At 45.0% G+C, this 13,998-nt stretch overlaps 1 long non-coding RNA gene across 2 annotated transcripts; it reads right to left on the minus strand.

Annotated features, from left to right (window-relative positions):
* Window positions 1-7,237: 7,237 nt before the first annotated feature.
* LOC124667217 lies at window positions 7,238-10,327 on the minus strand. Of its 2 annotated transcripts, XR_006991199.1 has the most exons (5): window positions 10,222-10,327; window positions 9,386-10,148; window positions 9,037-9,144; window positions 8,043-8,235; window positions 7,238-7,844 (listed from the first exon to the last, which is right to left on the minus strand). It is a non-coding gene; the product is annotated as an uncharacterized LOC124667217 (long non-coding RNA). The 2 variants fall into 2 exon arrangements; XR_006991198.1 differs by having other exon boundaries at window positions 9,037-10,148.
* Window positions 10,328-13,998: the final 3,671 nt, after the last annotated feature.

Consider the following 13,998-nt stretch of genomic DNA (forward strand, 5'->3'; position numbering starts at 1 on the left):
TGTCTAATTTTGTAAAAATCATAAGTAATTCATATGATGTCAGAAAAATGCGTATAAGGTATCAAAATGTTCAGAAAAACATCATCTATCCGTTTATGTCAAAATCATGCATATTTGAATCATGTATATCATGTTAATATAGTAACAATTCAAACACTTTCTTATATGTCATCGGGTTCCCATTTTGGCCAGATGGCGATTTAAACGAAGTCAGAAAATTCCGCGGAGCCGCATGGCGTCATTTTATGTGTCCTAGTAACCACTCTAAAAGACGGAATTGGGATACGGCAGTTATTTTGGAACACCTTTCACAAACAGGGCTATCAAGTCCGGAGTTCTATGACTTTTATGGGAAATGAGTAGGAAACGGTCCATGACACCGCATAGTTTGTCGGAACGAGGCCATATTTGGCACGTGCGTGGTCCCTGGGATGGAAAGCAATGCCCCGAAAGCGGATTTCCAATCCAACCCATGGCCGATGGTTTTTTCATTTTCAGGGTGCCAAACGGGTTTTTTTTTGTGAAGCAGCTACATGGGGCGTATTTTTGTATTGCACGAGACCTCCGCGTAGTAGTAGGACACCGCCTCCGCACCACATATCACATGTCATATGTGCGTGCTAGCTATCTGGGAATCCCTGCGTTTCCTGATGTGTTCCGTTGAATCCGCTGGAAAGTGACCGGATTTGAACTATGGGTACACTTTCCGTCGCTCAATAAATTCCGGGAAAAATGTTTTTAGGTCTACAACTCATCACTTTATGTGCTAAATTTTTTCCGTTTAGCGCGATGGTGAACGGGTGAAACAGCGCGCCCGGTACGGCCATACCGCATCTCTGTGAGGGCCCGTTTTGGCCGGATGGCAATTTAAACTAAGTTAGAAAATCCCTTGGAGCCGCATGGCGTCATTTTATGTGTCCTAGTAACCACTCCAAAAATTGGAATTAGGATACAACAATTATTTTGGAAAACCCTTGACAAACAGAGCTATCACATCCGGAGTTCTATGGCTTTTAGGGCAAATGAGTAGGAAACGGCCTGTGACACCGCATAGTTTGTCGGACCGAGGCCATATTTGGCACATGTGTGGTACCTGGGATGGGAAGCAAGGCCCCGGGAGCGGATTTCCAATCCGACCCATGGGCGATGGTTTTTTCATTTTCGGGGTGCCAAAACGGGTTTTTTTTGTGAAGCAGCTACATGGGGCGTATTTTTGTATTGCGCGAGACCTCCGCGTACTAGTAGGACACCGCCTCCGCACCACATATCACATGCCATATGTGCGTGCTAGCTATCTGGGAATCCCTGCGGCTTCCTGTTGTGTCCCGCCGAATCCGCTGGAAAGTGACCGGATTTGAACTAGGGGTACACTTTCCGTCGCTCAATAAATTATGGGAAAAATGTTTTTAGGTCTACAACACATCACTTTATGTGCTAATTTTTTTTCGTTTAGCGCGATGGTGAACGGGTGCACCAGCGCGCCCGGTACGGCCATACCGCATCTCCGTGGGGGCCCGTTTTGGCCGGATGGCAATTTAAACTAAGTTAGAAAATCCCTTGGAGCCGCATGGCGTCATTTTATGTGTCCTAGTAACCACTCCAAAAATTAGAATTAGGATACGGCGATTATTTTGGAAAACCCTTCACAAACAGAGCTATCACGTCCGGAGTTGTATGGCTTTTAGGGCAAATGAGTAGGAAACGGCCTGTGACACCGCATAGTTTGTCGGAACGAGGCCATATTTGGCACGTGCGTGGTCCCTGGGAAGGAAGGCATGGCCCCGGGAGCGGATTTCCAATCCGACCCATGGGCGATGGTTTTTCATTTTCGGAGTGCCAAAACGAGTTTTTTTGTTGTGAAGCAGCAACATGAGGCGTATTTTAGTATTGCGCGAGACATCCGCGTAGTGGTACGACACCGCCTCCGTACCACATATCACATGCCATATGTGCATGCTAGCTATTTGGAAATCACTGTTGCTTCCTGCGGTGTCCCGCCGAATCCGCTGGAAACTGACCGGATTTGAACTAGGGGTACACTTTCCGTCGCTCAATAAATTCCGCGAAAAATGTTTTTAGGTCTATAACACATCACTTTATGTGCAAATTTTTTTCCGTTTAGCATGTTGGCGAATGGTGCACCAGCGTGTCCGGTACGGCCATTTCGCATCTCCCGAGGGGGCCATTTTGGCCAGATGGCAAGCTGGACGTCATATTTGGATTACTCTAATTTTTAGGTTCAAATGATGATATGAATGTTATATTTAGATTCCTCTCATTTTTCTGATCGATTTAGACATATTATTTGTGGAATTTCAATTTTTCGATTTAAAGATATCAATTATTCCATATTAAATAGAAAAAAACCAAAAAATAAAATCTATTTATTGTTATTTGAATTCAATATTATTATTCATTGTTACTTATATATTCATTGTTGTTTACTTATGTAATTGTTTGGAATTCAAAAATAAAGAGTTGTGACATCACGATCCAAGGGTTAATAGGGTTGATAGGCTATTATTATCAGTAAGGTGTCAATTCTTTAAGGGAAGCTCATCCGAATGGAACCAAGAAGTTAAGCGTGCTGAGGTTGGAGTAGTGTGAGGATGGGTGACCGGCCGGGAAGTTTAACCATGATTGTAATTGAACCTAGGATTAAGTGTACTTAGAGTTAAAAGTGTATGGGTGAAAGATAAACAAGTAAAAAAAAGAAAAAAAAATGGTGAAAAAAAATTAAAATTTGAAAAATTTTAAAACTCTATGCCGACGGCAAAGCCCTCGGCATATAAAAAAAATTATTTTTTTTTCGAATTTTTTTTTTTGTATTTTTTTTGGAAAAAAAGAAAATTCAAATTTATCAAATTTGTATGCCGACGGTTTTGCCGTCGGCGTAGCGTGCTACGCCGAGGGCCGGGCTACGCCGACGGCAATGTTGTCTATGCCGAGGGGCCTAAACGCCGACGCCATACGCCGAGGGCTGCCGTCGGCGTAGCCTACGCCGAGGGCCAAACGTGGCTACGCCGAGGGCAGCTGGCCGTCGGCGTATGCGTCCATTCCTGTAGTGCAAGGTCGAACCGAAGCCACCAAACTAACGATAGCTCGCTAATCCTACATCACCGATGAAGGGGAAGGTCAATGAACAGAGCAAACACCCTGACATCACACCAACACGCATCATCAAAAAATCGAAGGCCTCGACAAGTCGCCCAATGGCGAGCAGGTGGCACAACCGGTCCGACAGACCCTCGACGCGTACCATCATACACGCTCCAGATGTCCTCGCCGCCACTGTTTTCCGCATACCCATCTTCAGGAGAGATCAATGCAATGACCTTGCGAGGCCTGCCACCACGACGCTAGACAACTCCCATCTCTATGGACTCACATATAGTGGAGATTTACTATACAAGCTCGTCATGGCCCCAAACACGCAAAATTCTCCGGTGTTCTTCTCGTTCGAGAAACTAATCATTGAAATACCCAAGTTGTTTGATCCAAAATACATCTTCGAGCTTCATGGAAAGCTCGCAGCGGTCGTAGAACTCAGGCCAGTAAGTAACGAAGAGGCTCATGTGTTTTAGGGTGTTCGAGCTCGCCACCAGTGGATCATCCAAATACACGTGGGCAGAGGTGACGAGTTTAGGCAACCACGCCTTGTTCAGCCATCTCGACGAGAATGTGGATTCGGAGTCCTTACCTAGGTTGGGCCTTGGTAGTTGCACCGTGTATTACTACAAGGGCAAAGAAGTTCTCCACTCGGAGAGGATCATGTCATGGGGATATCATTATCGCGAGAAGGATGATGGCATCAATGGTAGAAATAGTTGTACGTGGATTTTGCCTACATACTTTTAGTTCCCATGTGCAGCATGTATGGCATCATCCTATGTACGAGTAAATTCCATAATGATGGAACTGCTATTGCGGCAAAGAAAAGTTCTGGCACAATTGTGTACTGCCCCGTTATACCATACTATCATGAAAAAAAAAACATTTGTACTCTTACTCACTACGTGTGGAGTAAGATAAAATTTATATGAATGATTAACCATATAGATCTAATGAACCGATACTAGAACAAAAGGTGTTTTATTATCTCCTGTTCGTGACAGAAAACACATTCCGTACACTCATGCCAGTTGCATGTTGCAAGGTTAAATTTAGTAAGAATAACACCACGACGAAGCTACCATGCAAAAAAAACCTTAGTTTTTAAACGTATCTTCATCTTTCAAATGGTGTTATTATTAATCACTGGCTGAATGGGTTCGACAAAAGCTTTATACATGGAGCCTACCGAGAATACACCGTTCTTGGTAAGTTTCTAGTGAAATTCATCAGATCCTTGTAATGACTGAAATGAAACTAGCCGTTGTAGCAGTTCATTTCAAGGAGCCAGCGGATCACGCTTGAACGTAATAAACGGAGGAGATGTTTCCACCACCTTTTATAAGATATCGCCTTTATGACGCATAATATTGTATAAAGCTAGATACTATTATTTTTGAAGAGTGGTTGTTCCAACCATTTATCTTCCCAAAATCTTATCTGAGCACTCTTTATGTCCTTATTTCTAGTCCATGCTTAATCCGTAGTACTGCGAAGATAGAAAATCCATCCGATGTGTCAAGATTTTATTCATAGGAGATATAGGAGATATCCGAGAGGTTTGCAGTAGCAGTAGTGCAATTAATTCTTTGGAAACCATCTTCGATTATAGAATCAGAAATCCCATATGTCTCCGGTGATACGTGACCTGCTACCCAAATAAAATTGATCAGGTCTGTCGTGCCGTGCGCGTCCCGTTTGCATCACGCCTCTGCAAGCGCCCAATCTATATAAAGGAGATTGGTCGATTTTGAATTCGAGACTCAATCGATCACGATGACCGGCGACGGCGGCACCGGAGGGCGGTGCTTCCAGGACCTCCCCGACGACATCCTGGGCGCCATCTACCGCCACTGCTCCTCCCCATACGACCGCGGCCGCTTCACCGTCGTGTGCAGGTCATGGCACGCCGCCGCGTCGTGGCAGCCGAAGGTGCCGGCTCTACCGCTGCTTCTCAATTCAACGGGCAACGGAGGTCTTGACCGGAAGGCGCGGGCCTACAGCCCGGAGGACGGCAGGGTGCTGCGTGTCCGGCTCCCTCGCCTCCCCTACGGCAAGCGGATAGTGGGATCTCACGAGGGAGGCTGGGAAGCTGCTGCCATCGGATGCCGGGTCGACATCGTCAACCTCTTTACCACCGTCAGGGTGATGTATGAAAAAGAATTGGTGACTGTTAGACGAACCGACTGGCACAAAACATCTATCGAAAAAATAATCTTTTCTGAGGACCCTGCTTCAGAAGGTTGCATCATCGCTGTGATGACAATCATCGCTGTGATGACAATCTTCAGAACAATGTACATAACGCTCTGTAGGCGAGGCGGCCCGTTCGGTGGGTGGAGGACAGGAGAATGCAGCATGGGATCCAGCCCCATCGTAGACATGGCCTTTTGCAACGGCCACCTCTACGCCCTCTCGGAAGGTGGTGCTCTACTGTACAAGCTCGGCATCGACCCAAACAAGGACAATCCTCCGGCGCTCATCTCGCTCGAGAAACTAATCATCCAAAGACCCAGCTCGTTTAATCCACGTTACATCTTCGAGCTTCGTGGCAAAAGCTCGCAACAGCCACGCAGGACACGTCGGCAAGCAAGAAAGAGGCTGGAATATTTAGGGTGTTCGAGCTCGCCAAGTACACGTGGGCAGAGGTGACAAGTTTGGGCGACCACGCCTTGTTCCTAGGGCCTGGATGCTGCAAGGCGGTGCATTTGTCGGCAGAGGGCATGCAAGGGAACGTGGAAGGGAACCGTATCTACTACTCCAAGCATCTCAGTGACAATGTGGAATCAGGGTCCTTAGCTTGGTTGGACCTTGGTAGTTGCGATGTCTATTGTTACAAGAGCAAAGGAGTAGCGCTCCAATCGGAGAGGATCATGTCGCATGGATATCATTACCGCGAAAAGTATGAAGGGATCAATGGTAGGAATAGTTGCTCCTGGATTTTGCCTCCACACTTTTAGTTCCTCTATCCATATGTGTGCATCATTATGATCTTACGTACGAGTAATTTCATAATCTTTTACTGTTTTCTGTTCAAGGAACTGTTATCGCAACTGCCAAAAGTGATGGCAAAATTTATGGACTACCCAGTTATACTATATTATCATAAAAACAAATTATTTAAACTCTTGCACATTTGTGGCAATTAAATTATGATCTGATTTTGGTCCGTATACAAGAAAATAATTTATACACTAACACAAATGTAGTTATACTAGGAGGCGGTGGCGCGGCGCACGCCGCGCCCGTGGCCTTTTATGTGTAAAATATTATTAAGCCAAAATTAGTGGTAATCGTGTAAACGCCCTTTATTGGAAAAAAGTGGTAATCGTGTAAGCACAATTAATGGGGTGTTTTTCTATTGAGATGTCAGCAGAAGGTAGTCTGTCGGCGACACGTGGGTGGTGCGATGCACACGTGGTTCTGCATGTTTTTTGGGCAGACGACGGTGGATACCTGCTGGTGTAGAAAGAGATGCATGGAACTGCAACCTAATAAGGATAATGTTGAGCAAGAATGAATTTAGTGGCTCGTGGCGGGTATGATATCTTGCCCTATAGCGTCCCAAGAGATTTGTTTCCCTTCATTTCTGGTAGATAGCGCCTAAATCTGAACAAAAATTGTGGTGCTGAAGAAAAGGAAGAGAAAGGCCAGAGAAACGGAACAGTTAGAATGCCTTGAAATACTCCATCATTTTGTTCATCTGGTGAAATTCCTTGTTAGTATCGTGACTGGCAACTGAAAATTGAAGAGATTAACGCAGAACAAACAGCACAGATGCAAGAGATCAAAATTTTAGAGGATTGAAATCACAGCCTATGTGATGGGGGAACCTAGCTGGAAGCACCATTCGCGAAAACATCGAGTTAAAGCAACACTTCATTTGTGTCAACGCTATATACTTGCAATAGCACATAGCAGTAAAAACAAAAGGCAACATACAAAACTCATAAAAGAGAGGCAACTGTTGATACATTCATTCATTGCAGATACGCAAAATCACACATAGTACAGATATGTAGATGGTCTATGGATTAACATGTTTCAGCTGTAGTCGTGTATGCCGTAAGATTAATGACTATTTGATATAAGCCAGTTTGTATGTTTGATTGTACTCAGTGACATAAAAATATCATTGCAGAGGATTGCTTATTGATATGGATATAAACAGAAAGCATCGTAAGATATAGAGATGCATTACATAGTACATTCTTTGGTTTTGTTGTACTTACATACTCCATGATTCCTAGTCTTTCATAGATACTTAGTGCCATCTACCAATTATCTATGAGTAGCAAAATTCAGATGACAAAAGGACAGCATATGGTGCTCTGTAGTGGATGGAAAGCTTGGTGTTTCAAAACGACAATGCAGCTGATTACCAAAATTAGATGTACTTTGTTGTAGATAGTCGGCATCAAACTCGTCAATAAGATGCATTGCTGTCCTCTTCGTCAGATCAGGGAATGCTTATGATCTTCTTTGGAGGCATTCTGTGGCGAGGATGGGTCCCGCGGACGGCATTGCTCCTTGCTTGAGTGGGGACCTTCAGTGCTGATAGGGAACCTGCGGCTTCGGTTATAGTCTTAGTCTTTCATCCCTGTGAAAGGTGGCGTGGTAGGTCAATGGGCATGTTGAGCTTGGCGCAGCCATCGCCAGGGCTTTGTGGGTCGAGAGCGTTGTTGATGGAGACAACCTCAGTTGTCGAGGAGGTAAGCAATTCACATATGCTCCTAAAGTTTTTGGGCAAAAAGTTAGTAAGCCATAACTAACTCACTACTTGTTAGACAAAAATAATCAATTCCCTTTTTACGAAATAATTAAATACTTTAACTACAGTAAATAAGTAGCACGTCCATTTATCCATACAAAGCAAAAACGGCGAGTATGCAAACTTTTTTGTTATTATGTGGTCTGCCTAAAACAATTACCTGTTCTATTTCAGCCGCCACATAGACCTGATATATATTGTTGCCCCATTTCATCCTTGTTACTTGAAAATTATGCGGTAGCTCAATGAATCTTTTCGTCCGAGAAAACATAACTGAAAGACATGAAGACATATCCTTTGAAAATTGTCAGGTGCAAACAGACTCTTCCTTTTTTGTGAAGCTTGGCCTTGTTCTGCAGAATTGTGATCAGCTAAGCAAGCACAACGCAATTGGACTAAGGAAAAGAACCAAGGTTCTCTGTGAACAATACGAACACTTAATGTACTAATTTTGAAATGTATTGGCAGAAATCGTTGAGAAATAAAGGAAATCTGAAAGAAAATACTGACATACTAAAGAAATTCAGATAGCAAGATGAATACGCAAATTGGTAGATAAGCAAAATGGCCAATTTCCTCAATTAAGCAAGACAATGGTTTAATGCCTATCCATGTTTTAACATGTGAAGTTCTGAACATCTACAGTGGTTCCTAAGAACAACAGACTGTTTTCAGTAGGGAAAAGTAAAAACGATCTTACGCTACTGCTATTTTACCAAATGGCTACATCAGGAAGTAAATATGTACAATGAACCCTAGTTTCTGATATTGTGATCATAGTAAGATAGTGGATGAAGTGTCTTGGTCAATGAAATTGATGAGTCTTTAAGTATACATATTTCCGTTAATAATTTGGCAAATCATAAAGTCCACCTGGAAACTAAGCACCATGAACCTTTCAATAAAATACAGAAACGTCAATTTACAAACACATGGGGATCAATTTATAACCCTGCCTCAGGTTTGGTCAAAATATTATGTACTCATCAACTGTATTCTTATGCGGTGACCACGGCTAATATTACAAATTTTCTCCACGCCAAAGAAGAACTGATATAACTCTTAAGCCAAAAAAGATCTGATATAACTCGAAGCTAAAGAAGAACATATATTTTGCAGTCATGCATAGTGATGGATCATATTGGTGTGCCTACCACAGGTGTAGTTCAGTTGGTTGCTCTGTTGTATTGGTGAGAGCATGTTGGCGTGTTTACCATGGCTGGTCGCTCTGTTGAATTAGTCTTTGGTTCAAAGGACTGAACCTGGAAGCAAAAATATTTCGTATTTAGTTTACTGGTGGACAGCTGAACGAACCTAGCTTTGGCCATAGGGAGCAATTCATCTTTGCCAGTAATATCTCCAACCTACTTTATGGAAAATGTGAACTCTACGAACTGAGTCTGGCATAATGCGAAAAGATGAATAACCAAGAAAAAAAACATTGGAGATTGTGGTATGTCTTTCATTGAAATGCAATGCATATATTATTATGTAGGAGCATACCTTGGAAAGGCTTAGCAAATCCATACATGGAGAATGTATTTAATTTTAGATACGTTTACTCTCTCTCAACACGTCTTGCCGCCTATGTAACAAATGTCGTTCGTGCAACTCAAGTACGTGATGAGCACATTTCATTCAGTCATCGACCCTGTAATGTTGTGAGCAAATGTAGAGGTCAGTCATTAGTTGTATGGAGTAGATACGATAGTAGCTTACCATTTTTTCAGTCTAGTATTACATGAAAAACTATTAATTTGAATAAACCCTGTCATAACTCAAACACATACTTTGGTATAATATTGTAAGCATACAAATGACAATTCAAAAGAAAAAAAATCAGCGTTCTTTCTTCTTTGTTCCTCTCATAAACTGTTCCATTCGAGATATATGAGCTTTCTGATACCTAACAGAAATAGCAAGCTTTGCACAGAAATTATAAGAAATAAGCACCTTGGCACATGTACAGTGAAGATTTAAACTGACTGGTGAAATAAACAAAACATGCCTTCGTTGTATGAACCCCTAGAGTGCCTGCATAGCACCTAAATATGTGTTCAGAACTAACAGCAATAGAAAGCGTTTCGACTTAGCAAATACTCCGTACAACTGGAAGTAAAAAAATGTGATGAAATTACCCGTACAAACATGCCTTCGTTGTATGAACCCCTAGAGTGGCTGCATAGCACCAAACTATGTCTTCAGAACTAACAGCAATAGGAAGTGTTTCGACTTACCAAATACCTTCTGCCCTGACTTTCATTGTCTGCATCCGAAAATTACCAATTCAATCACAGAATGAGAACCAATCTAGAGAGAATAGGAGGATTTTGCCTCACCGGTGCAGACGACGCGGCTGGCGCCCGTGGGACTGCCGTGGTGGTCGCCTCCCTGCCCTGCTCCGCCCTGGATTACCCGCGCCACGATCGATGGCTTCCTCCTCTCTCTGCACCGATGAGATTGACCACCGCCTCCACCGATGGCTGAGCGCCTCTCCTGCGAGCAGGCCGTCCTCGCCTCCGCACCGCGTCCAGCGCGCCTGGCCGCCCCCGCGGAACTGCTCTTCCCGCGCCGGCCGCTGTCCCGCGTCGCTCTCCGCGCCCCTGCAGCGTCGTGCCTCCCTCCTGCGAGGCGTCGCTCCTCTGCCATGTCCCCTCCAGCGCGCCCGCTCATCTCCAGCGCGCGCCGCTCATCTCCCGCGCATGGGCGCGAGACCCACGCACTTGCATCCCAGCTCCAGCACGTTGGGTCTCCTCGCTGTCGTCATGTTGCCTCCAGGGCGAGCCCGCGCACGCCCGTCCTCGTCCTGCGCCCGTGCAGCCTCTGGCCCCGCACGAGGCCGTGGCCCCGCCGGCGGCTTCCGCGTGCGCCCCTGCAGGCTGCAGCGCCTCCACTGGCTCCGGCCAGCGGCACCCTCCTCGAGCGAGCATCGTCGACCTGCGTTGCCCCGCGCGCCCCGTGCCCGTCAAGACGCCGACTGCGGCGCGGACCCGCACCATCTGCGTCCCGCGATGCCCTTCGCACCTGCAGCGTGCCGCCGTGCTCCGCACCGCGCCCGTGCTCCTCCCATGTGCGCCATGGCCGCACGCCCGCCACCGGCGCCCGTGCTCATCCCCTTCGCGCCATGGCCGCGCGCCCGCCGCCGCGCCCTGCTGGTCGTGTCTGGTTGCGCTCCGCAAGTCGTGACCCTCTGCTGCTCCGACCACGCACGCGCCCAAATCCGCCGCTCCGCCCGCCTTGCCCAGCGACGGCTCGCGTTCCATCGCCCTTCCGCCGTCCTGCTCCCGCGCCCCCGCCCTCCGGCCGTTGCACATGTTCCACGTGAAGGTCCAGCTCCGGTTCCGGCGCACCCCACCGCGTCGCTCCCCTCCGGCTCGCGCCCTGCCGACTACACTCGCCGCGCCGCTCCACCAACTCCGCGCCCGCGCCGTCCTCGACGCGCTCGCCGGCTCCGCCCCTTCGCCACGCACAGCAGGCTCCGGCGCCTCGCTCCGTCTCGTGGCCCAGCCGCTCCCCTCGGGCCATGGTGAGTGGTGACCGCTCGCCACCAACCTCCAGAGACTGGGAGAGAGATGAGGAGGACAAAAAAAAACCTCTCCCACACCGCTTTGACCACTTGCCGCTTAAACATGAAACTGTTTATCCGGAATGGTTGCCGGTTACCGGTCACCAAGACCTAGGAAAAAAAGAAAATCACCAACAGGATAGAAATAGGAAACGGTAAAAGAGTAAACGTGGCAGCATGAGAATGGCTGGAACCAACGAAAATTAGTCCATAAACAGTAGCAAAGACCACATAAACGCTCAAAATCAGCCACCCTTTATATAGGGTATAATGACAAAATTTCCCTTCACTCAGCACCTATTCACTGCGCAATATATGAGGAAACTCAACGAATCTCTACCAGACCATACGTACGTGTAATATGTTCATGCTTATAAAATTTATATGACGTAAGAAGAAGAAGGCATGAAACATCTACTCCAGATCACTTCCTGATGAAATAAACTCCTCAGCCAGCTTAAACGCATTGATTCACTAGTAGAGAAGAGGCCTTTCGTCCCAAACCCCTGGGAGCAATCGTCAATGTTTTGAAGCAAACCGGGACCAATGGGGGGCATTGGTTCCGGTTCGTTTCGCGCGGGCGACCCCACCCATTGGTCCCGGTCCGTTTGAGGCCTTTGGTCCGGGTTTGAAATACAAACCGGGACTACGAACCGGGACCAGAGGCCCACCCTTTAGTCCTGGTTTGTGGGACTAGAGGGCCATCCTATGAAATATTTCGGAAAAGTAGCCTCTCCACTCCTCAATGTAATCCTGACTTGGCAGAGGCTGGACAGAGCTCTCATCTGAAGGATCCATGTTTGGCAGTGTTTCCCTTGTTACCTAATAAGATAAACAAGAACATGGCAATAAAGGATAAAAGATAGGGGTTTTTTACGGTGTGTTTCATAGTTTTCATGAATGTTAATTGACTTCAGTATTACTCAGACATGATTGTCAGCGAAATCATCTACCAAGCAAAAGTGTAGATACCCGTGGACATGGTAAATGTACGGGTAAATTGACATGCAGAATAGCTGTCGAGTTTAGATCTATCTCAAATTTGATCAAACCATTGAACTTAAACGTGGGGAATAGCTGTCCAGTTTAGTTGCGGATTTCCTCAATGTACTGAGGCCTTTATGCTCTTATCTAAGTAAACCAAAACTGGAGAGGGAAAGCACAAACTCGTTACACAAAAATTATAGTTTATTACTAAGTGAACCGATTGCAATGATCAGAAGTAATAAAAAGTTACATAGGATCAAGGACTACTTTCAGTACATCGATTCTCAATGAACAGAGCAACATAAGACCAAGAAAACTTGCAGTACATTGATTCCAACTCTAGGGAGCAACATATGACACATGATAGAAACAACTGAAGGTACCATAATGCAAGACCAACCGGTAACACAAAAGTTCATATAATGGAGCGATATAAACTGCCTTTAGTACATCATTTAGAACTGTACAGAACGGCATAAGGCAGAGAATAGAATATACTGAAGATACTATGATGTAGGACTCAGACCTGTCATGGAGTCTAGATGATGTAGATATGCAAGAACCAATGCATCAGCTCAGTTTTTAAAACTCAGCTTTCTAGAACAGCTATCACGTAGAAAAATTGAAGGGAGCAGCCGGCGAAAACTAACAGAAGAAGGCACAGCAAGCAATCCAGAACAACATGGTCCAGAAGGATACGGAAAAGAACGTTGCCGACCAGAAGAATGGGTCAACGAAGTAGGGATCCAAGGATGACGACCATACCCAATGGACAAAATCTTCTTCCAAAGAAAACCAAGCATCTGAGACATTTCCATCCAGAAAAGACAAAAACCATGTCCGCAGAACGTCCCTTGTAAAGACCTGAAAAAAGCGAGGAAGTAAGAAAACATAAAAGATAACAAAAAAAAACAGAAAATATTAGTTATCTGCTCAAAAGTAGACTTTTTCTGCAAGAGGCCAATATTAGGTTGCACATTCATCTTCTAAAGATAATCAGTACGTAAAATTTAAAGAATTTGTTTCCATAGTCAGCACTTTGTAAATATTCGTCAACCATGTTGCTCTATTATAACATACTAAAGAAACTGAGATTTGTGTGACAAGGAAACTGGAACAGATCATACACGGTAGCCTTGTTGAAGACAACATGCATATTAAATTCTGATACACAGAAGATTTGAGGAGCTATTTGATAGAATATATGCACACAACAAAATAGCTTAAGGTGGAATATATTTATATATCCTCAGTATGCCTGATGTAATTGGGTAGGATTATTTCCAAGACCTGATGCAGTAGAAAGGATGGCGCTATGTGGTGATAAAACATGGAGTTTTGCAAGTGGAAATTACAGCAAATAAAGATCATGAGCTGGTACGTCTATCTAAATTAAACTTATATACGACTGCAAAGCTAAGTAATCAGAGAGGTAACTTTGCATACCTAGTTGTTCATATTGTAATGATAGTGTGTGATCAAAATACAACTAATGAGTCAGTGCCAACTGACAAAACATAAATAAATTAGGGGCTCTATTCATAGTACACTCGATGCTTCAGAA

Source organism: Lolium rigidum, chromosome 6 (assembly GCF_022539505.1).
Source record: "Lolium rigidum isolate FL_2022 chromosome 6, APGP_CSIRO_Lrig_0.1, whole genome shotgun sequence".
In the NCBI taxonomy this organism is placed as follows: Eukaryota; Viridiplantae; Streptophyta; class Magnoliopsida; order Poales; family Poaceae; genus Lolium; species Lolium rigidum.